This window comes from Procambarus clarkii, chromosome 12, assembly GCF_040958095.1.
Source record: "Procambarus clarkii isolate CNS0578487 chromosome 12, FALCON_Pclarkii_2.0, whole genome shotgun sequence".
Taxonomy (NCBI): Eukaryota; Metazoa; Arthropoda; class Malacostraca; order Decapoda; family Cambaridae; genus Procambarus; species Procambarus clarkii.
Window position 1 is genome coordinate 48,379,106 of NC_091161.1, and position 21,998 is coordinate 48,401,103.

The following is a 21,998-nucleotide window of genomic DNA, read 5'->3' on the forward strand; positions in this document are numbered from 1 at the left end:
GACAACTTGCTGCAATCGCCGACCCAACGCAATAAAGGCATGACTAGGCCCAGGAACACTGACAAGATAGCATGCGGCCAGGACCCTGTTCGACCTCCAAAAACCCTGTGCCCGAATGTCAGCCCAAGACATGTTACCTAAGTGGTAGCCAGTGCAGCAAACTTATGAACATTGTGAGCACGAGGATAGATCGAAGGCTGGCTGGATCCAATAACCTTGCTGACGACCTGGCAGACCTGAACCCTGGAACAGGGTAGAAGGGAAACCGGGTCAACCCAAAGCGCGTCCCTGGCCACCAAGGCCGTGACACACAGATAACAGTGGAGAGCCGCAACTGGACACAACACATGATGCATCCCCGGCCTAACCAATCAAGCATCAACCCAATGACCCCTCCAAAAAGCAGCAGTCTCATTCTTTGCCAAAAAAGAATGAGACGGCTGCAAACGAACATACCTACAACCAGAACCAAAAGAGCAGAAACTCCTGTGCTGGAGGAGAGCATGAAGCTCTCCGACCCAACCCCAAGAGGCTAATGCCAACAAGACAAAGAGTCTTGGCAAAATGGCAAAACAATCCTGAACCAAAGAGGCCACCACAAACCAAGAGAGAAAAGAGGGCACTTGGTCCATAGACCAGGATGGCTCAGGCAGCGCATGAGCAGGCCAGAGGTAAAACAAGGCCCGAGACAGCTTGCGGAATGGAGCAGAAGTAACATCAATACCGAACAAAAGCTGCAGTGGCTCCGCCAGTGCAGTACGATATGAGGTGACAGTATTCAGCATAAGATGATAGTCCTGGAACAGCCACGAAAGGAAGGACACGACAACTCAATCAGAAACTGAAGTAAAAACCTACGAAGAGACAAGAAATAATGTAAGGACCGCCAGGAAACTTCATACTGCTGCCGTGATAAAGCACGCAGTTGGGACACCATCAATGAAGCCACCTGCTCACCTTACAAGTGGTGATAGTCGTGTCATTAAGACCAGACACGAAGACTCGAGGAGATCGAACCAGCTACGTAACGGACCGGGTCGATTGACTGAAAGAGGGAGAACCACGACCCTTGGGTTCGAACACCGAGCAAGCAGTGCCTTAACCACTTAACTGCGCCAACCGAGTTTTCTCGGTCGGCGGGAAACTGCGCCAACCGAGAAAACTCGTTTTGATTTTTTGGTACCCATTCGAAATGCGCGCGCGGTTGGTTGTGTACGAGATGGATGCCTGAGGCCGTTAGTGAGGGGCAGCCATTTTGAAAAAAAATCCCAGAATGCCCCAGGCCCGAGGGTAGCCTCAGTTTTGATCGAGCTACCATGGCTGACGCACGCGCCTCCAGCTCCCAGTCACCCGTGGGATGCGCTGTTGCAAAACCGCTTTCTTCAGGGGAGATAAACAGTTTATTGTTTGAGGATGAAGTGGAATATTATGTTGATGACCCAAGGATTGATAGAAACATAACTCAAGGGTCTAGTGGAAGTGAAATAGATACAGATGAAGATGATACAGTGAGCTCGTATCGTTCAGGGCGAGCGGCACGCACAGTGAAGCATCACAGGTCATCGCCCTTGCCAGAATTAATCCCACCACCACCACCTCCATCTCCCATTTTTGACGAAAGTGATACTATCGAGTCATTTTCTGGGTTTAGTGACACTGCTTCTGATTCAAGTAGCATAGATGAGGCAAGGGCTAGCAGCTCCCGTCGTCTCGGTGTTACCAGATGCAGATCTGCTGTCTCAGCAGGTCGCCCTGCCAAGCGCCGCCATGTATCCCCTATCGACGACACTGACGACAGTGTTGCCTCTACATCTACTTTCCCTGATCGCCCTACTAGTAGACAAGGTAGAAGACCTGCAACTCCTACCCAAAGGAGATTTAGTGCCAGAAAACGCACCCATAGGAGTCGCTCATGTAGGTGCTAAAAGGAGAACGGCTGAATTTGTGTGGGAGGATTGTGATTTTTTGTACCACACAAACCTCAATTTGATGATAGGGATGTGGGGGTTGCACCCATGTTCCCGTACACAGGTGAAGACATGACGGAAATGGACTATTTTTTTGCATATTTTGATGAGCAGTTCATGCAACATCTTGTTGCCGAAACCAACAGATATGCAGGGCAACTTATTGAAGCTGGAATATTACAGGCTTCACGTATGATATGTTGGAAGGACACTACTGTGGCTGAGCTGTAAGTGTTCTTTGCTCTATGCTCCAAAAACATTCGGAGAAGCAAGTTATTCAGGATTATTGGAACAAAGAAGCTGCTGTTCCATCACCTGTGTTCAACAAATACATGTCACGAGACAGGTTCCTGCTACTACTATGGTGCCTACATTTTGAAAACCTTGAAAATTTTGATAGAAATTATCAACTTTGGAGAGTGCGAAAAGTGTTCAATGATCTCAAAGGGAAATTTCATGATTACTTTGTACCTGGACAGAATGTTGTCATTGATGAATCCCTTGTTCTTTTCAAGGGACGTCTTCTCTTCAAACTGTACATCCCATCGAAACGGCATCACTTTGGCCTTAAATTTTTTGTACTGTGCGACTGTGAAACCGGAATGGTGATCGATAATATATCATATTCTGGTACAGATGTAGACCCTCAGATGATCCTCTCGGGTTTTCTGGCAGTGTAGTGAAGACGCTAATGGAACCATTGCTGAGCAAGGGGCACACTCTGTACACTGACAATTATTATACGAGCACCCTTGCTAACAAAGTTCTTGCTTGAACATAACACGGGAGTGTGTGGCACTGTAAAGACAAATAGGAAAAAATGCTGTTTTTTTTAAATAATATTGGTGTAGGTGATTGTGAACTTAGAAAATGTGACAAAATATTGGCAGTTCGTTGGAAAGACAAATGTGAAGTCAATATGTTGACAACTATTCACACTGGTGAAATGCTTGAAAGTGGCAAAGTGAGGTATCGAGGTGATGGATCATTGTTCAAGCCGGATTGTATCATTGACTACAATATAAATATGAGACTTGTAGATAAATGTGACATGATGGTTGGTGCCGTCGAGTGTGTCCGCAGAACTGTAAAGTGGACAAGGAAATTCTTCTTTCATCTTGTGGACATAACAGTGCTCAACTGTTTCAACATGTTTTTGATGAAAACAGGCAAAAAACCTTCAATTCGAGTGTTTAGTCAAGCTCTGCTGTTGCAATTACTCGCCAAGTATGGCCAGGAAGAAAGCGCAAGAACAGTTTATCATGCCCCAACCAGAGCGCATTTAGTTTCCAACCAACTGGCTGGTAAAGAGGCTTTTGCAATTCACAAGCCTGCCTACCTACCACCTACAGGACCTAAGGTCAAAGGCATACGTGAGTGCATTGTTTGCAAGCATTCAGAACGAAAACCAAGGAAGCGAAAATCTGTGTGTACTATATGTGTCGAGTGCAAAGTCCCGCTGTGTCTCATGGACTGCTTCTTTGAATATCACTCACTTGCTAAGTACTAAGAGTGTAATAGTGTGTCTTACTGTGTAAATAGTGTGTGAAACTGTATATGTATTATTAGTGAAAGTAAAACCAGAAATATTGCAACAATAAACCTTTATTGAGGACACTTTAGTGACACATGTATCACAGTTCCATGGAACATTATGGACGTTATACTTTATATACATTGTCAGGACACACATATACATCTGATACGATATGAGAAAAACATTAGAAAGCATTGAAAATACATAGAAATATTATTTGTACATATAATTGTGGCAACTGGCGGGTCTTGAATGACCCGCGCGACCGTGTCTGGGCGACTCACGCACCAGCGACCAGCCCATGATGACGTCACAGTGCACCTTGTCCACCTCCTCACAGCCAAAGTAAGTGGAATTTGACATTATTTTTTATATACACGTGTTCAGGGAAGGGAATTTATTATTTTAAAAAGAAAAAATAATTTTTTGGGAACACTTGATTTCATGCGCACCAGGGGAATTTCACAATAAAGTCGGCGCAGCACGGTGGTTGAACCAAGGCTGGGCTGGCCACCATTAGGCCAAAAGGACATCTCTTCCTTGGTAAGTCTCCAAGCGAGCATGGACCGAGAGCAACAGCAGAACTGGGGGGAAGAAGTACAGGTAACCTCACCTTGACCAGTCCTGCCTGAAGGCATCGACCCCGATGGCCTCGCAGTGGGGGGGTTACCTTGAGGTAATTTCGGAGCTTAGCGACCCCGCAGCCCAGTCGTCGACCAGGCCTCCTTGTTGTTGGACGGGTCAACCATACGCAAGAGAGACAGAGACAGCTGTCTGTCTCGGCTGTTTGCACCCTGACGTATGAGTCACAGCCTGGTTGATCAGGTATCCTTTGGAGGTGTTTGTAAAGTTCTCTCTTTAACACTGTGAGGGGTCAGCCAGCTACTACACCCTTATGTGTAGTAGAAGCGTGTTGAGCAGTCTCTGACCTCTGATGATGACAGAGTTCTATCTCTCTATTGCCACAAAACACAGGCTGATACCTCGTTATCTGGGGGAAAGGCGCCACATACAAAGGGAAACACCTCGACCAAGCCGACGCAAAGAGGTCCACATCCAGGAGCCCGTACATCCGGCAGAACCAATTGAAGGAGTTGGCATGGACTGGGGAATAAACCGAGACAGGCCATCTGCCAGGACGTTGGACACCCCCTGAAAGTGAATGGCTAGGAGAGCCAAACCCCAAGAATTCAGCAGACAAGTCACCCGAAGAGACCAGCACCGAAGAGCCAAGAACCGCATCGAACCCGCTCGGTTCAGGCAATGAACCACCAGGGAGCAGTTCGAATAGAGCAAAATCGTTGATCCATGAGTGACCCGAACCCCCTGAAGCAGCATCCACACTGCTTCAAACCCCCACACTGTGCTGTGGGCCCGACGGAAGTATAGACCCCACCGCCCCTGGCTGGGCTGGTGAGCACTGGTCACAAAACCCGAGCAAAGAGATGACGCATCCGTGAACACATCGAGACAGGACTCTGGTAGGCCGCAAGACACTGAACCCTGAAAAACCCAAATAGGAAGTTGGCCGAACCCAGCGTCAGGACCCTGTTCGACCGCCAAAAAACCCGTGCCCGAATGTCAGCCCCGGACATGTTACCAAAGACGGCAGCAAGAGCAGCAAACTTACGAACGTCATGGGCACAGAAATAGACTGCAGGCTGGCTAGACTTAATAACCCTGCGGACGACCTAAGAGACCTGTATCTGCGAACAGGAAAGAAGGGAAACCGGATCAACCCAAAGCGCGTCCACGGACACAGAAGCCGTGGGGCACAAACAACGGCAGTGGCCCGCAAACGGACACAACACATGATGCAGCCTCGGCCTGACCAACCAAGCATCAACAACCCAAGGATCCCCCAGAAAGCAGCAGTCTCATTCTTTGCCAGAAAAGAAGGAGACTGCTCTGGGAGAAAAGAAGGAGACTGTTGTGCAGATGAACAACCTATTTCCACGACCGAAGGAGCAGAAACCCCTGCGCTGGAGAAGAGCATGACGCTCTCCGACCTTACCCCCAGAGGCGAATGCCAACAGCAAAAATCTTTGAAAAACAATCCTGAACTGAAAGAGCCACAACAAACCGAGGAGAAAAGAGATAGGAGAGCACTCGATCCAAAAACTAGGACGAATCAGGCGGCGCATAAGCAGGCCGGAGGTGAAACAATGCACAAAACGGTGCAGAAGTAATATCTATACCGAAAGCCAGCTGAAGCAGCTCCGCCAGCACCACACGATACGAGGCGACAGTATTTGGCATAAGATGATAGTCCTGGAATAACCACGAGAGAAAGGACAACACCACCCGAACCAAAAGCGAAGTAAAAAGACAAAGAGTCAAAAAGAAACGGAAGGACCGACAAGAAACTTCATACTGCCGCCGAGACACAGCCTGCAGGTGTGACACCATCAATGAAGCTACCTGATCACCATACAGATGGTGATAAACTCGAGTCAAAAATTCCAAATGCGAAGACTCAAAGAGAAGAGTGAACCAGTCTCGTAACGAACCGGGCCGATATTCTGAGAGAGGCGGTGCCGCGGAAAACCTCCGGGTTCGAACACCGGGCAAGCAGCGCCTGAAACCACGGCTGGGGCAGCCACCACGGGGCCAAGAGGACTACCCACCCTTGGTAAGTCTCCAAGCAAGCCAGGACCTGGAGTAACAGCTGAACCGGGGATGGGGGGGGGGGGGGGAAGAGGTACAGGAACCCCCACCTCAACCAGTCCTGCCGGAAGGCGTCGATTCCAACAGCCTCGCAGTCAGGAAAGGGCACCACATATACCGGAAGAAGCCTCGACCACGCTGACGCGAAGAGGTCCACCTCCAGGTGCCTGAACGTCAGGCAGAGCCAAGTGAATGAGCCAGCATTAACCATTCATTCCATGGACAGGCCGTCCGCCAGGACGATGAACACCCCCAGACGTGAACCGCCAGGAGAGCCAAATCCCAAGAACTCAGCAGATGAGTCACCCAAAGTGACCAACCCCAAAGAGCCAAAGACTGCATTGAAGCCCCTCGGTTCAGACAAAGGATCACCGAATGAAGCTGAATCGTCGCTCCGCAGGCAACCCGAACCCTCTGAAGCACAAACTACACTGCAGCGAACTCCCGCACCATGCTGTGGGCCCGACAGAAGGATGGACCCCACCACCCCTGGGTGGCCTGGTGAGCACTGGTCACAAAGTGCTCACCAGTCCACCACCTAATCTTCCAACCGAGAGACGATGCGTCCGTGAACACGTCGAGCGAGGGGCTCAGGTGGGTGCCAAGGCACCGAACCCCGAAAAAAACGAAGAGGAAGCCAGCGACGAAGCAGCCGATGCAAGGCCCCCCCGGGGGTCAAACCCAGCGATCGCGAGAGGCAGAAGGGACGTCCCCGAATGAACCAGAACAGCTGACGAAGCCAGACCCGACCCGGCGGGTAGACCATCATTGCAAAGTTTAGGTTCCCGCACAGACCGTCGAGCAACCGCCTGGTAACCCAGGAGCCCCCCCAGAAACTAGAGCATGCGGGACTGCAGCCAAAGGAGAGACTCCGGAGGAAGAGACAAGGAAGCGGTCCGAGAGTCCCACACAAGACCCAGCCAGGTCCGAACCTAGGAGGGGAATGAGATGGGACTTTCGCCAGTTCACCAGAAACCCGAACTCGGCTAGCTGGGAACCCAAACCCCTGGCGCGCAGACACACGGACCGAAAGGGAGCCCAAACCAGCCAGTCGTCGAGGTAAATCAACACCCGAACACCTAACAGACACAGACAGGCCACTACAACCCAGATAAGGCGTGTGAACATGCGAGGTGCCAGGTTCAACCCGAAAGGGTGACAACGAAAGTGGTAACCCTGACGCCCCAAAACAAAACCGAGCCAGTCCCTGAACCCCAGATGAATCGGGGCATACCAATACGCGTTCTTGAGGTCCAGGTACACCAAGTGCCTGGCTCCAACAGAAGCCAGACCTGGGGACAGAGTGGTCATTCAAAAGGAGGGGCAAAAAAACCCAGGGGTTCAGACAGGACAAGTCCAGAATGAACCGTTGGTCCACAATTACCTGGTTGATACCAGGTTGATGGGGGTTCTGGGAGTTCTTCTACTCCCCAAGCCCGGCCCGAGGCCAGGCTTGACTTGTGAGAGTTTGGTCCACCAGGCTGTTGCTTGGAGCGGCACGCAGGCCCACATACCCACCACAGCCCGGTTGGTCCGGCACTCCTTGGAGGAATAAATCTAATTTCCTCTTGAAGATGTCCACGGTTGTTCCGGCAATATTTCTTATGGTCGCTGGGAGGGTGTTGAATAATCGTGGACCTATGATGTTTATCCCTTAAAGTGCGCATCACGTCATATGAAGTGTAAATCGTTTTACCAGTCAACTGCGCTTCACGTCATATGACGATTATGGGTACCGCGCACGATTTGAATGGCCCGCGGTGTAGCTGGGGATCCCATACGCTGCCCAGGGGCTCTAGTAAACAGCGGCCATTTTGAAAAAAAATTCCCGCTCACGAACCGAAGGCATGGGAGGCCTCAGTTTAGCGAGAGTCACCATGGCGAGCGCACGGTCAAACGCCTCCCGGGCACGCACCACTCAGTCCCTCACCCCAGAGCAAATAGCCCACGAATTATTCTCTGAAGGTGAAGAAAGTGTGTTTGATGATTCAGACAACGATGAGGATTATACACAGTTGTCGGGTGATAGTAGCAGCAGCAGTGAGAGTGAGAATGACCGCCATGCCATGGCGAGGCCTCTACGCTCACCCATGCCTCCTCGGCCAGTTTCTACCCCAATTCTACCACGACCTCACAGTTCCTGTGGATATTTTCTGTTTGAGGGTGACGAGTCAGAGGGAGGTGACTCCTTTTCTGGGTTTAGTGACTCAGATTAAAGTTTTATTGAGCCTGTGGCTGGTACCAGTGGTGTAACTGGGCGAGAAATTGTCGCGTCAGCAGCATCTCGCCCAGCCAAGCGCCACCGCATGGCACCACACGAGGGACCAAGACCCTCGTGTTCACGTGCATCCACCTCACGTGCATCGACCTCACGTGCATCCACCTCACGTGCATCCACCTCACGTGCATCCACCTCACGTGCATCCACCTCACGTGCATCCACCTCACGTGCATCCACCTCACGTGCATCGACCTCACGTGCATCGACCTCACGTGCATCCACATCACGTGCATCCACCTCACGTGCATCCACCTCACGTGCATCCACCTCACGTGCACCCACCTCACGTGCACCCACCTCACGTGCACCCACCTCACGTGCACCCACCTCACGTGCACCCACCTCACGTGCACCCACCTCACGTGCACGTAGCCGCCGTGCTTCTCGCAGACGGTATTCAGCTCCTGGTCGCCGGTATGCATCGCTTCCTCGCCGTCTTTCCTCTGCATCTCGCAGGACGCCTGGTGTACTTGAGTGGAGTGATGGTGACGATTTTATTCCTAATATTCCTCACTTTGACGATAAAGATGTAGGGATTACAAACCTTTTCCCTAATCAAGGTGAGGACATGGCTGAGATGGAATATTTTACAGCATTCTATGATGAACCACTCATGGAATACATTGTACACCAAACGAACCTGCATGCTGCTTACCTGATTGAGAGGGAAATCACAGAATCTTCACGACTGCAGCGTTGGAAAAATACCACAGTTGCGGAAATGTATGTGTTTTTGGCACTCTGTTTGTTGATGAAGCACTGTCACAAACATGCAATAAGTGACTATTGGAGCAAGGACAAGACAATACCAACACCTTTATTCGGGAAATATATGTCACGAGACAGGTTTCCGATACTCCTCAGGTGTCTACATTTTGGAAGTGTTCAGGACCGAACACCTGATGATAGACTGTGGCGAGTGAGGCACTACATGAACGATGTTATTGGAAAATTCAGAGATTTTTACGTACCAGCACAGAAGCTGGTGGTTGATGAATCTCTCGTACTTTTCAAGGGACGTGTTCCATTCAAACAGTACATTCCCTCAAAACGAAACCGATTTGGCCTGAATTTTTTTGTTCTTTGTGATTGTGAGACAGGATACGTGTTACACATGATTCTGTACATGATTCTGTACTCGGGTAGTGATGTAGACATTCCCGGTAATGACGAACATGGATTCTCGGGGAGTGTAGTGAAGACCATCATGGCTCCGTGGATGAACAAGGGACACATTTTATACACAGATAATTACTATACAAGTCCCTTGCTAGCTCGGTTCTTGCTAGTAAATAGAACCGGATTGGTTGGTACAGTAAAGCCACAACGAAGGGAAATGCCTGTGTTTGACAACGACATTGCAGTTGGTGAGTGTCAGAGAAGGAAAAGTGGAAAGACAAAAGAGAGGTGAACTTGTTGACAACAATTCATGATGGAACAATGGTGAACAGTGGGAAAGTGAGCCATAAAACAAACGCACCACTATATAAGCCAGACTGTGTTTTAGACTATAATATCAACATGCGGTTGATTGATAAATCAGACATGATGATTGGCACTGCAGAGTGTGTGCGGAAGACATGTAGGTGGACGAAAAAAGTGTTCTTCCATCTTGTGGACATGAGCATGCTGAACTGTTTCAACATGTACCTTGTGAGAACTGGACGTAAGCCCACTTTCCGTGACTTTGTATTTGATGCTGCAATACAGTTACTAGGAAAGTTTGCAAAAGATGTCCCAGGTATTCAGCGGCCCATCATAAACCCACTGTTGCAGCATGCTGGTACTCCACGCCTCGCTCACACTGAAGGCTTCCTAGCACACAAACTTCAGTATTTGCCACCTGCTGGAAAGCGTGCAATAGCCCAACGTGATTGCTTGGTGTGTAAAACAACGACACGTAGAGACAAGAAACGGAAGCTTGTGCAAACATGGTGTGAAACGTGTGGTATCCCATTATGTGCTGTCGACTGCTTCAATGACTACCACAGTCTAGAAATCTTCTAAGTGTGCTTCAAAGTGTGTATAGCCTGTGCGAGTGTGTAAATATGTAAACATATAAGCAGATAGCGTGTGCGTGTGTGTAAATATATACAAATATAAGCAGAACATACAATATAATAGACTGTAATGACATATTATATTGCCGTAATTGAAAACATTTGTGTGCGCCTGTGTATACTCAAATATGCAACAATTATTGATACAAAATATGTTCAAACAGTATTTGAAACACAATTAGTGAAAAAAAATTATATAAAATGCGCTTAGACAGTGTAAATAAATAGCGCAAAAATATATTTGTGGCAACTCTGGCTGTTTGAGGACCGCGCGCAACACCTCTGGGGCGCGTACTGCATGAGCGAACATGCAGATTGTGACGTCATCACCAAGCTTTTCGGCTCTAATGCAACAAAAGTACAATATAATTTTTTTTTTATTTTTCCTGTGATCAGTGAACAGAACTTAACAGATTAGCATAAAAAAAAAATTTTTTTTTTTTCAAAATGACATGCGCCTGTGCGGATGGCAGGATATTAGACCCCGAGCATGTTAAGGGTTAAACAGTGTTCTCTGATTGTGCCTATGGCACCTCTGCTCCTCACTGGTTCTATTCTGCATTTTCTTCCATATCATTCACTACAGTACGTTGTTATTTTACTGTGTAGATTTGGTACTTGGCCCTCCAGTATCTTCCAGGTGTATATTATTTGATATCTCTCTCGTCTCCTTTCTAGTGAATACATTTGGAGAGCTTTGAGACGATCCCAATAATTTAGGTGCTTTATCGCGTCTATGCATGCCGTATATGTTCTCTGTATTCCCTCAATTTCAGCAATCTCTCCTGCTCTGAATGGGGAAGTGAGTACTGAGCAGTACTCAAGATGGGACAACACAAGTGACTTGAAGAGTACAACCATTGTGATGGGATCCCTGGATTTGAAAGTTCTCGTAATCCATCCTATCATTTTTCTGGCTGTAGCAATATTTGCTTGGTTATGCTCCCTAAACATTAGGTCGTCAGACATCATTATTCCCAAATCCTTTACATGTTGTTTTCCTACTATGAGTACATTTGATTGTGTTTTATACCCTGTATTATGTTTAAGGTCCTCATTTTTACCGTACTTGAGTACCTGGAATTTATCACTGTTAAACATCATGTTATTTTCTGATGCCCAGTCAAAAACTTTATTAATATCAGCTTGAAGTTTTTCAATGTCTTCAGCCGAGGTAATTTTCATACTGATTTTTGTGTCATCTGCAAAGGATGATACGAAGCTGTGACTTGTATTTTTGTCTATATCTGATGTGAGAATAAGGAAAAGCAGCAGTGCAAGGACTGTACCCTGAGGTACAGAGCTTTTAACTGCACTTGAACTAGATTTTATATGGTTGACCGTTACTCACTGAGTCCTGTTTGACAGAAAACTGAGTATCCAGCATCCTACTTTACCGGTTATTCCCATTGACTTCATTTTGTGTGCTATCACGCCATGGTCACATTTATCGAAAGCCTTTGCCAAGTCCGTGTATATCACATCAGCATTCTGTTTTTCCTCTAATGCCTCAGTGACTTTGTCGTAGTGCTTAAGTAGGTGTGAAAGGTACGATCTTCCCGCTCGAAATCCATGTTGGCCTGGGTTGTGAAGGTCATTGGTCTCCATGAAATTGGTGACCTGACTCCTAATCACTCTCTCAAATACTTTTATTATGTGCAATGTTAGTGCAACTGGTCTATAATTCTTTGTCAATGCTTTGCTCCCTCCCTTGTGTAGAGGGGCTATGTCTGCTACTTTAAGTGCATCTGGTATCTCCCCTGTGTCCAAGCTCTTCCTCCACACTATACTGAGTGCCTGTGCTACCGGCACTTTGCATTTCTTTATAAATATTGAATTCCACGAGTCTGGACCTGGGGCCGAGTGCATGGGCATGTTTTCAATTTCTCTTTCAAAATTTAGTGCGCTCGTGTTGATATCAGTTATATTTACAGGGGTTTGAATACCCCGCATAAAGAAATTGTCTGGATAGTCTGACTGAAACAGTCTGACAGAGCGCAGAAGAGGCCTGCCTTGCCAGCCCCGTACCTCCCCCCCCCCCCAAAGGAGGAGGAGCCACCCAATGTCACTGAAGGCCGCAAGAAACGACCCAAAAAGCCCACAAATTGAGAGACCAGGCGTGAGTGAACAGAGCAAGCCTCCCACCCCATCGCCCCTTCAATGGGGCAAACCACGAAACGGCCGACGCTCCTTACGAGAACCCGACCTGCGCACAGAGTGAGCACCGCGCCTACCAGGCGCAGAAGGGACCAAAGGTAGCATCGGCTCTGAAAGTGGCACCTGTGGCCCATCTCGACGAGCAGAACCACGGGCCCTGGCACGACCCCTCCGGGAGGAACTCGCCCAGGACCCCCGGAGAACCAACAAGTCAGATGGGGAACCCATCCAGGGGCCAGATTCACAAAGGGACTTACATATGTTTTTCCTTCTTAGCGCCTTCGTGGCGGCTATGTCGGTATTCAGGCAGGTACACTAAGAAGGAAAACCTTCGTAAGTTTGCTCCGTCAGCTAAGTCGACCACTCGTAACTTTACGTAAACTGGATACAAGTCAATTTTTCTCTACTACACAACACGAGGATCGATTGTAATGTAAACAAAAAGATTATTAGTTGATGAATCTCGTGAAGTGGAGTCCTTCATGTTAGTTATATATGCATTCTCTGCTTGAAACTTATAGTAAATATGCCTATTATGATAATAGAATTAGTTTTATAATAGAAAGATATTATACCAGTAGTTATTAATTAAATAAACACTGATGAACATGAAATATGAGAAAAGGTGATGAACCCTGCCTGATGGGAGCATTTACCATCACCAAGTTCACCTAGTAATAAGTATAGATGGGTATGTATAGCTAAGGTACACCCCCTATTTTTAATTTATTTTGTTTGGTTTTATTTTGAAATTAAATCGGTGCGACAAAATAAAAATATGCTGCACAAATGATGTTAGGTAAGGAGAAAGGTAAAAACTTCAAAACTTTTCTCATTGAAACCTAAAGCTATAATTATGACTATATGGACTATTCAAAAAGAGAGAGGGAAGTAGGGGTCCAAGACCTCTTCCTGTTACACAACTTGGGTGTGGAACAAGTAATTATCAAAAGAAGGTACCATGCCGGGAAGGCTATGTAGCAGTAAGGCAGTGAGGTGAGGCAGCTACTTATTTGAGGAATGCTTATTTTATTTACCTTATAAGCTGAGGCAGCTTATTTTATTTGAGGAATACTCAGCTGATTCCTTTACATTTAGCATGGAACAAATTTGTGTCCAAGACCTCTTCCTGTTACACAATTTGGCTGTGTGTAACCAAACTAGAAGTGCTCTACAAATCAAGGGACCCAGAATGTGGAATGACCTCCCGAAACATGTCAATGGCTGTACCTCTCTCAACCAATTTAGGAGTAAAACCAAGTACTACCTAATTAACTCCATGTAACTTACCTTACCCCCTAAATGTGAACCCATGTCTTGCTATTTTTTAAACAATGCTGTTTGTTCACCAACGTGTACAATTACTGATTTCTACTATGTTCCCCCCATTTTCTTTATTTTTTATTCCTTCTTTCAACACAATTTATACCTAATTCCAATTACTATTAAGTTTTAGTTTAAGTGTTTTTTCCCCCCACACCTTGCCCGAAATGCTATGAGTATTAGTGGCTTTAGATATTGTATGTACTTGCTCTGTCTATAAATCAAACATCATGTTTGTAAATCAACTATGTATGTACTTTTCCTGAATATAATTTATTTATTATTTATTTATTAATCAATAAGTAAGTATTAAAAGAAGGTACCAAGCTGGGAAGGCTATGTAGCACCATTTTGTGTAACAATAAACCAAATTTTTTTTAATAAACAATGCACCTGTGTGGTAAAACATATTCTGTCAGCTGTAAAAATATTGATGCAGTTATTTAAATAAAAAATATAATGAAAGAAATGTTACTGGTTTATTTTTATCCTATCTTTTTGTACTGTACAGTATATCCAAGGAAATGAAAAATTGAAACATAATGCACAATTTAATGAATGATTCAAAAGAAATATAACTATTACATATCAACATGAGATCTTAATGATCCATGGTTAACATGATTTAATAAGGATAATACTTGCAATAATACAAACTATAATTTAAAATCTTTATTACTGATATTTTTATTACGAAGCTTAGGTATACACAGCAATGTGCTGCTCCCCTATTCATATGGAAGATTACAGTGTAGATAAAAACTAGCTATAAGTTCATCTAATACTCCCATCTCACAGGATGGATAGGCATACATGGGTAATGCCAAAGTCTGACATTAGCATATCAGCCTGGTATAGCTCCGGGGAGCCGACGGGGCTCCCCCCAGAAAACAAATCAACTCTAAACAACAATTTCATGATTTTCACAGGAGGTAAGCATTGAATCATGGGAACATTATATTATAACTACTCTTGCCAGTTTCTACAAGACTCCTCTCAAACAATGTATTTTTTTTAACATGCTTAGGTATATACAGCAATGTGCTGCTTCCCTATTCTGTATGAAGGACCACACAGTATAGATCAAAAACCAGCTACAAGCTCATCCAACATCCCCACCTCACAGGACGGCCAGTCATACATGGAATCAGGAGAGAACAAAATACTTAAGGCTGATCTATTAGCCTCCACTGGCAAAATCTGGGTGCAGCACAAGAATATCTTCCAATATTCCTGAGTGGATGTAGTAATTACAGAGCTCAAAGTACCTCACACCATTTGGTATGAAGTCACTAATAACAGGGCAATCGCAGATATAGTGTTGGAGAGTATGTCATCTCAAGTAGGGACACGCCAGACACTGCCCCAGTGTCTGGCGTGTCCCTAGTGCCGTGTCCCTTGTGGTACGCGTCGGGCCGCTTTAGCTAGCTTCCTCCCTGGCCGGGCCGGAGGTCCTAGCTGCTTCTCACTTGGGCGCCAAGCCGTGAGGTCCTTCCTTGCCCTCCATGGCGCCCTGGAGCGTGCCCCTGTGGCACGCCTGTGTGGGGCTTTCTCCCGCCGGTGGGTTGGCAACGCTGTCTGGTGGTGCCATACATGTGGCCCAGGCCCTCGTGACTTTCAAGCCTTATGGGGCTTGCCAGGGCCCTTTGGGCCCTGGCCCGCCTCTCCCTCGGCGGCCCAGGGTGCTGGCATTCCTTTCAAGGTGACCCTCGGGGCCCCCTTGGCGCTACTTTGGACAGGGCCACTTCAGTTTATTATGCCCAGGCTGCGGCCACTTCAGTTCTTATGCCCCAGGCTGGGGCCCCCTTCAGCTCCTATGCCCCAGGCTGGGGCCCCTTTAGTTCCTATGCCCCAGGCTGGGGTCATTTCAGTTCCTATGCCCCAGGCTGGGGCCACTTCAGTTCCTATGCCCCAGGCTGGGGCCACTTCAGTTCTTATGCCCCAGGCTGGGGCCACTTCAGTTCTTATGCCCCAGGCTGGGGCCACTTCAGTTCTTATGCCCCAGGCTGGGGCCACTTCAGTTCTTATGCCCCAGGCTGGGGCCACTTCAGTTCTTATGCCCCAGGCTGGGGCCACTTCAGTTCTTATGCCCCAGGCTGGGGCCACTTCAGTTCTTATGCCCCAGGCTGGGGCCACTTCAGTTCTTATGCCCCAGGCTGGGGCCACTTCAGTTCTTATGCCCCAAGGTGGAGGCCACTTCAGTTTCTATGTCCAGGCTAGGGACACTTCGGTTCCTATGCCCCAGGCTGGGGCCACTTCAGTTTCTTATGCCCCAGGACAGGGCCACTCCAGTTTCTTATGCCCCAGGACAGGGCCACTCCAGTTTCTTATGCCCCAGGTAGGGGCCACTCCAGTTTCTTATGCCCCAGGTAGGGGCCACTCCAGTTTCTTATGCCCCAGGTAGGGGCCACTCCAGTTTATTATGACCCAGGGCAGGGCCACTCCCATTTTATGCCCCACGCTTCAGTTCTGCCACTGGCTGGGACCACTTCAGTTTATATGCCCCAGGCTGGGGCCACTTCAGTTTACTGTGGTCCAGGGTGGGGCCACTTCAGTTCTATGCCCAGGACGAGGCCAGTTTTGTATATTATGCCCCAGGGTAGGGCCACTTCAGTTGTTACGCCCCAGGACGAGGCCACTGCCGATTATGCCCCAGCAGGCTGGGGCCCCTTCAGTTCTATGCCCTTGCCTAGGCCAACTTCGGTTCCTACGCCCTTGGCTGGGCCACCAGTTCCCTGTGTGTCCGGAAGAAACTGCGGCCTCCCAGGCTACTGGTTTATCCAGACGTTTCGTCTGCCATGCTCCGGCTGAAGTTGTTCCTGATGTTCCAGTTGATGCGGTACCAACTGTTAACGTCCATGCTACTGCGTTCCAGGTATCGAGGTTCTTGCCGTGGACGTTCCTGCTCCTGTTCCAGCTGCTGACATTCCAGCCCCTGAAGTTCCAGCGTGTGGGGTTCCAGCTGAAGCGTTCCTGCTGTCGTGCCTATTATTATCACTCCTTTTCAGTTTATTGTATTTGATTGCATTTTATTTTCAGCTTCATGTATTCATCCTGTTCTCTAACGAGTTATATTCCAGCCTTATTTTGAGCATAAATTGTTTTGCAGTTGCCTTTCCTTACTACGACAGTTTCCCCGTTGGCACGTTGCCGCTAATTTTGTATCTTCAGCAGCTGCTGACGTTCTAGCTGTCGCTGTCCCAGCCATCGATGTTACAGCTGTTGCTGTTTCAGCGTTGTTATTCCAGCTGCTGACGTGCTAGCTGCTGATATTCTCGCCCCTTTTGGCAAGGGAAAGCTTCAGCTTTAGCTTCAGTTCGTTCCCGGCGTTCCCTTAACGCTAGCTCCCAGGTTCTAATGGCCCCTAATAGTCTTGTAGTTGGACTTCTACTTACCACTGAAGATTTCCCTGGTAGCCTGTTGCCGCTATTTATTTATCTTCAGTAGATGTTGATGCTCCAGTTGCCAATGTCCAGCTGCAGGTGTTCCAGCTGCGGTGTACAGCTGCTGATGTTCCGGGGCAGGATTTTGTAGTTTACATTTGGCAACGGTTGTTTATATTAATCCCTTATTTTGCCACTTTTTGCCATTGGTGTTTGTGTTATACATGCTACGTTAATGTTGGTTTAATGTTAAGGTTAAGGTTTCCCGGCCCCAGTGTGGGACGTTTCCTTATTTATCTATTTATACAGTGATTTCTATGTTGTGCTTGACCTTACTCATGTCATTTCCCATTTGAACCTTTTCGGCGATGTTTTAAATTTATTATTTAACAAATTCAATGTTTCACGTCTTGGATTTATAATTTAATGACAGTCTCCAGTGCTGCTAAATTTTACGTGGTATTGTTAATACTGTCATATCATTATGGTTAATGTCCAGTTTCTTTATTATGAGCGCAATTATCATGCGACATTGGCCTTTCCAGCCTAACTTTGTGCTGTATTAACTTTGCAATTTTGTAGTATTGGTTTATTACACAATTTTTTGTTTAATTTTGACTATTCTTAATTGACAGTTTATTCCAGTCTTATTTTCTGCACAATTGCTTACAGTTGGACATACTACTTCTGCTGCGGTTCTCCTAGTGCACCGTTGATGTTATTTACTATATTCATATATTTAATTCTAACTCATATTTCTTGTCTTGCCTTGTGAATTTGCAGCCTTTGCCTATTTTCTTTACCACTTTCAATCATCAACCACTTTCCTGGTTGATGGGGTTCTGGGAGTTGTTCTACTCCCCAAGCCCGGCCCGAGGCCAGACTTGACTTGTGACAGTTTCGTCCACCAGGCTGTTGCTTGGAGCGGCCCGCAGGCCCACATACCCACCACAGCCCGGTTGGTCCGGCACTCCTTGAAGGAAACAATCTAGTTTCCTCTTGAAGATGTCCACGGTTGTTCCCGTAATATTTCTGATGCTCGCTGATAGGACGTTGAACAACCGTGGACCTCTGATGTTCACACTGTGTTCTCTGATTGTGCCCATGGCACCTCTGCTCTTCACTGGTTCTATTCTGCATTTTCTTCCATGTCGATCACTCCAGTACGTTGTTATTTTACTGTGCAGATTTGGGACATGTCACTCCAGTATTTTCCATGTGCATATTATTTGGTATCTCTCTTGTCTCCTTTCTAGTGAGTACATTTGGAGAGCTTTGAGACGATCCCAATAATTTAGGTGCTTTATTGCGTCTATGCGTGCCGTATATGTTCTCTGTATTCCCTCTATTTCAGCAATCTCTCCTGCTCTGAAGGGGGAAGTGAGTACTGAGCAGTACTCAAGACGGGACAACACAAGTGATTTGAAGAGTACAACCATTGTGATGGGATCTCTGGACTTGAAGGTTCTCGAAATCCTTCCTATCATTTTTCTGGCTGACGCAATACTTGCTTGGTTATGCTTCCTAAATGTTAGGTCGTTGGACATGATTATTCCCAAATCCATGACATGCTGTTTTCCTACTTTGGGCAGATTCGATTGTGTTTTGTACCCTGTATTATGTTTAAGATCCTCATTTTTGCCGTATCTGAGTACCCAGAATTTATCACCGTTAAACATCATGTTATTTTCTGCTGCCCAATCGAAAACTTTGTTAATATGTTTTTAGTTTATCAATGTCTTCTGAGTATAACTTTAGCAGCCTTTTTTCTAGACCTTTCCTCCAGTTTATCCAGGTCTTCCTGTAGTAGTGAATGTCTGCGATCACCAGCAAGGTGACTTAGTGTTGACTAAAAGACGACTTCTTGATGCCTGCATGATGCCTTCTTGTTGGCGCCTTCCTGTTCCAGGATGATTACAAGATGATCTCCAGTTGGCGTCAGGACGACTTCAGGACGAATCCCAGACGACTCCTAGCTGCTTTTCATGTTGACTGGTGGCAATATATTATTTATTACATTATGTTATATATTTATTCAAGTTCTTTTCTATTCACTTCGGGTTTTTGGTTTCCTCCCTTCACCCCCCCCCCCTCCCTTTGCTAGTATTTGTTATTATTGAGTTTATTCTGGGTTTTTTCTGCTACTATATTATTGTTTTAAGCCTACTTTGCTTATAGTCTTTGGTTTCACTGGCAGATTTGGCTGAGTTATTCTCCACTTAGGAGAAGGACAATATTAGAACAATATCCAACTCTGTACCTTTTTGATATTCCAAGAGTACGACTTAATCAAACTAGAAATGCTCTACAAATCATGGGACCCAGAATGTGGAATGGCCTTCCCAATCATGTTAACCCTTAAATGGCGCATGGCTATATACCATTTGACACCCACAGGCGCATACAAAAAAAAAAAAACTTTTTTCTTCCTAACCTGTTAATTTGTGTTCACTGATCATGGGAAAAATAATAATAAAATCGTAAGTGGCATATATTGCCTGCTATTGGGCGGGGAAGTTTGGCAAAAAAACAGGCGTTGACTCAGCGTGCGTCCCAGATGGTCTGTTGCTCCCCAGCTGTCAGGCCGGAGTTGGGACAAAGAGATAATTACCTAATTATTTCAATGTCTCTGGTTGATTTTTCGTAGTTTTTTTTTTGCTGTAATATTATTCAATAGTGTGTAGTGTGATATATTTATATAATAAAATTAGTAAATAATCGCTGTACTCAAAAATATGGTGCGCATATTGTTGATTCAATTATTATGTTCATCAAGCAGTGAACAAATACTTTGTCGGTTATTACATTATATACACAGGTTATATATAAGTATCTGCATGTTTTGTTCACCATAACGAACCACTAAGTTGGCATGCTGAGTGGCAGTGCCAGTGGCAGCCCGCCACTGGCTGCTACTTCCTCACTCCCTCAAGTCACCTGACTCACCCACATTCTCCTCCCACAATACTTTTTTTGCTTTTATTCACTATTAACAGACGCTATATATAAATATCTACATTCGTGTTCACCATAACGAACCAATAAGATGGTATGTTGAGTGGCAGTGGCAGTATTAGTGGCAGCCCGCCACTGGCTGCCTCTCCCTCCCTCCCTCACCTGACGTGCCACCATCCTCCTCCCACCATACTGTTTTTGCTTTTATATACAGACGTTATATATAGGTATTTATATGTTTTGTTCACCATAACTGTACATCTAAGCTTGTATGGTGAGTAAAGGCACAAAGACGTAGCTACTCACACAGTTAGCTGATGGCGGCCGCCCTCAAGGCCAGACACACTAATATTTCTCCTCCAACAATACTGTTTGTGGTGTTATTACGCTATATACACACATTATATATAAGTATCTACCAGTTTTATTCACCATACTTGTACAAGTAAACTGGTATGGAGTCCAAAGACCATAGTGGTCACCAGTAAACATGATAAATCGTGCAGACGACGCCACCTCCCTCACCAAAATGGCGGTTCCCAACCTATTCCTATTGCTGTTTATAACCTCTATACACTCGTTATACATATGTATCTACATTTATGTTCACCATAGCGAACCACTAGGCTGGTATGGTGAGTGCAGTCAATAAAAGGTGGCCACACACAGTCAGAAGATGACGCGAGAACCCTCCCCTCCCACAGCATTACTCCTCCCTCCATGGAGCACAGCGCTAAATATCACCACAATCCTGCTATTATCAGAACCCTGGTCAGTTTTATCACAGTCAGGGGTCTTCTGTAATAATATCATCGCTACATAATAGCATGAACAAGTATATAATGGCATTTTTAGGCGATGCTGTGGTCACAAACTGAACAGCAGTGCTGTGAGCTCATGCTGCGTGCATCAGGCTTGGTAGCTCACTCAATACTGAGGCCTCTAACACCCGGGAATTTGGCCCAAGATTTAAAAAAAAATGGCATCTGTTTACAGGAGCCCTGATGAAGGTGTGGTGAACCCCGTGTGTTCGCGGGCCGTTTAAATCTTGCGTAGTACTCCAAAGCATCATATGAAGCAATGCACAATTTACTGCAAGTCGGTCAAAGCATCATATGATGCGATGCGCAGCTTAAGGGTTAAAGACTGTACCTCTCTCAACCAGTTTAAGATAAAAACTAAGCACTACCTAATTAACTCCCTGTAACCTACCTTACCCCTATAATGTCAACCCATGTCTGTTATTTTTAAACAATGCTGTTTGTCGACCAAATTATATTTTGCTGTTTTCCTGCCATGTTCCCCCCGTTTTTATTTTTATATTTTCTCAACACGTTTTATACTTTAATCTCAATTAGTATAATGTTTTAGTCTTTAGTGTTTTTCCTGCCCGAAACGCTTTGCGTAATAGTGGCTTTAGGCATTGTATGTACTAGCTCTATCTATAAATTCATCAATATCTGTATCACCCCTTGTATGTATGTACTTTACCTAAATAAACATTTGAATTTTGAATTTGAACTTGTTACTATTTGCTATTGATGTTAGTTATAGTCACTTTTTGGTGTTATTGATTTCATGTCAATTCCCCTTTCGGCTTCCGGCCTCGCATAACGCCATGAATGTTGTTATTATTGTATCATACTACTACTAATTTAAGTTCTTTAT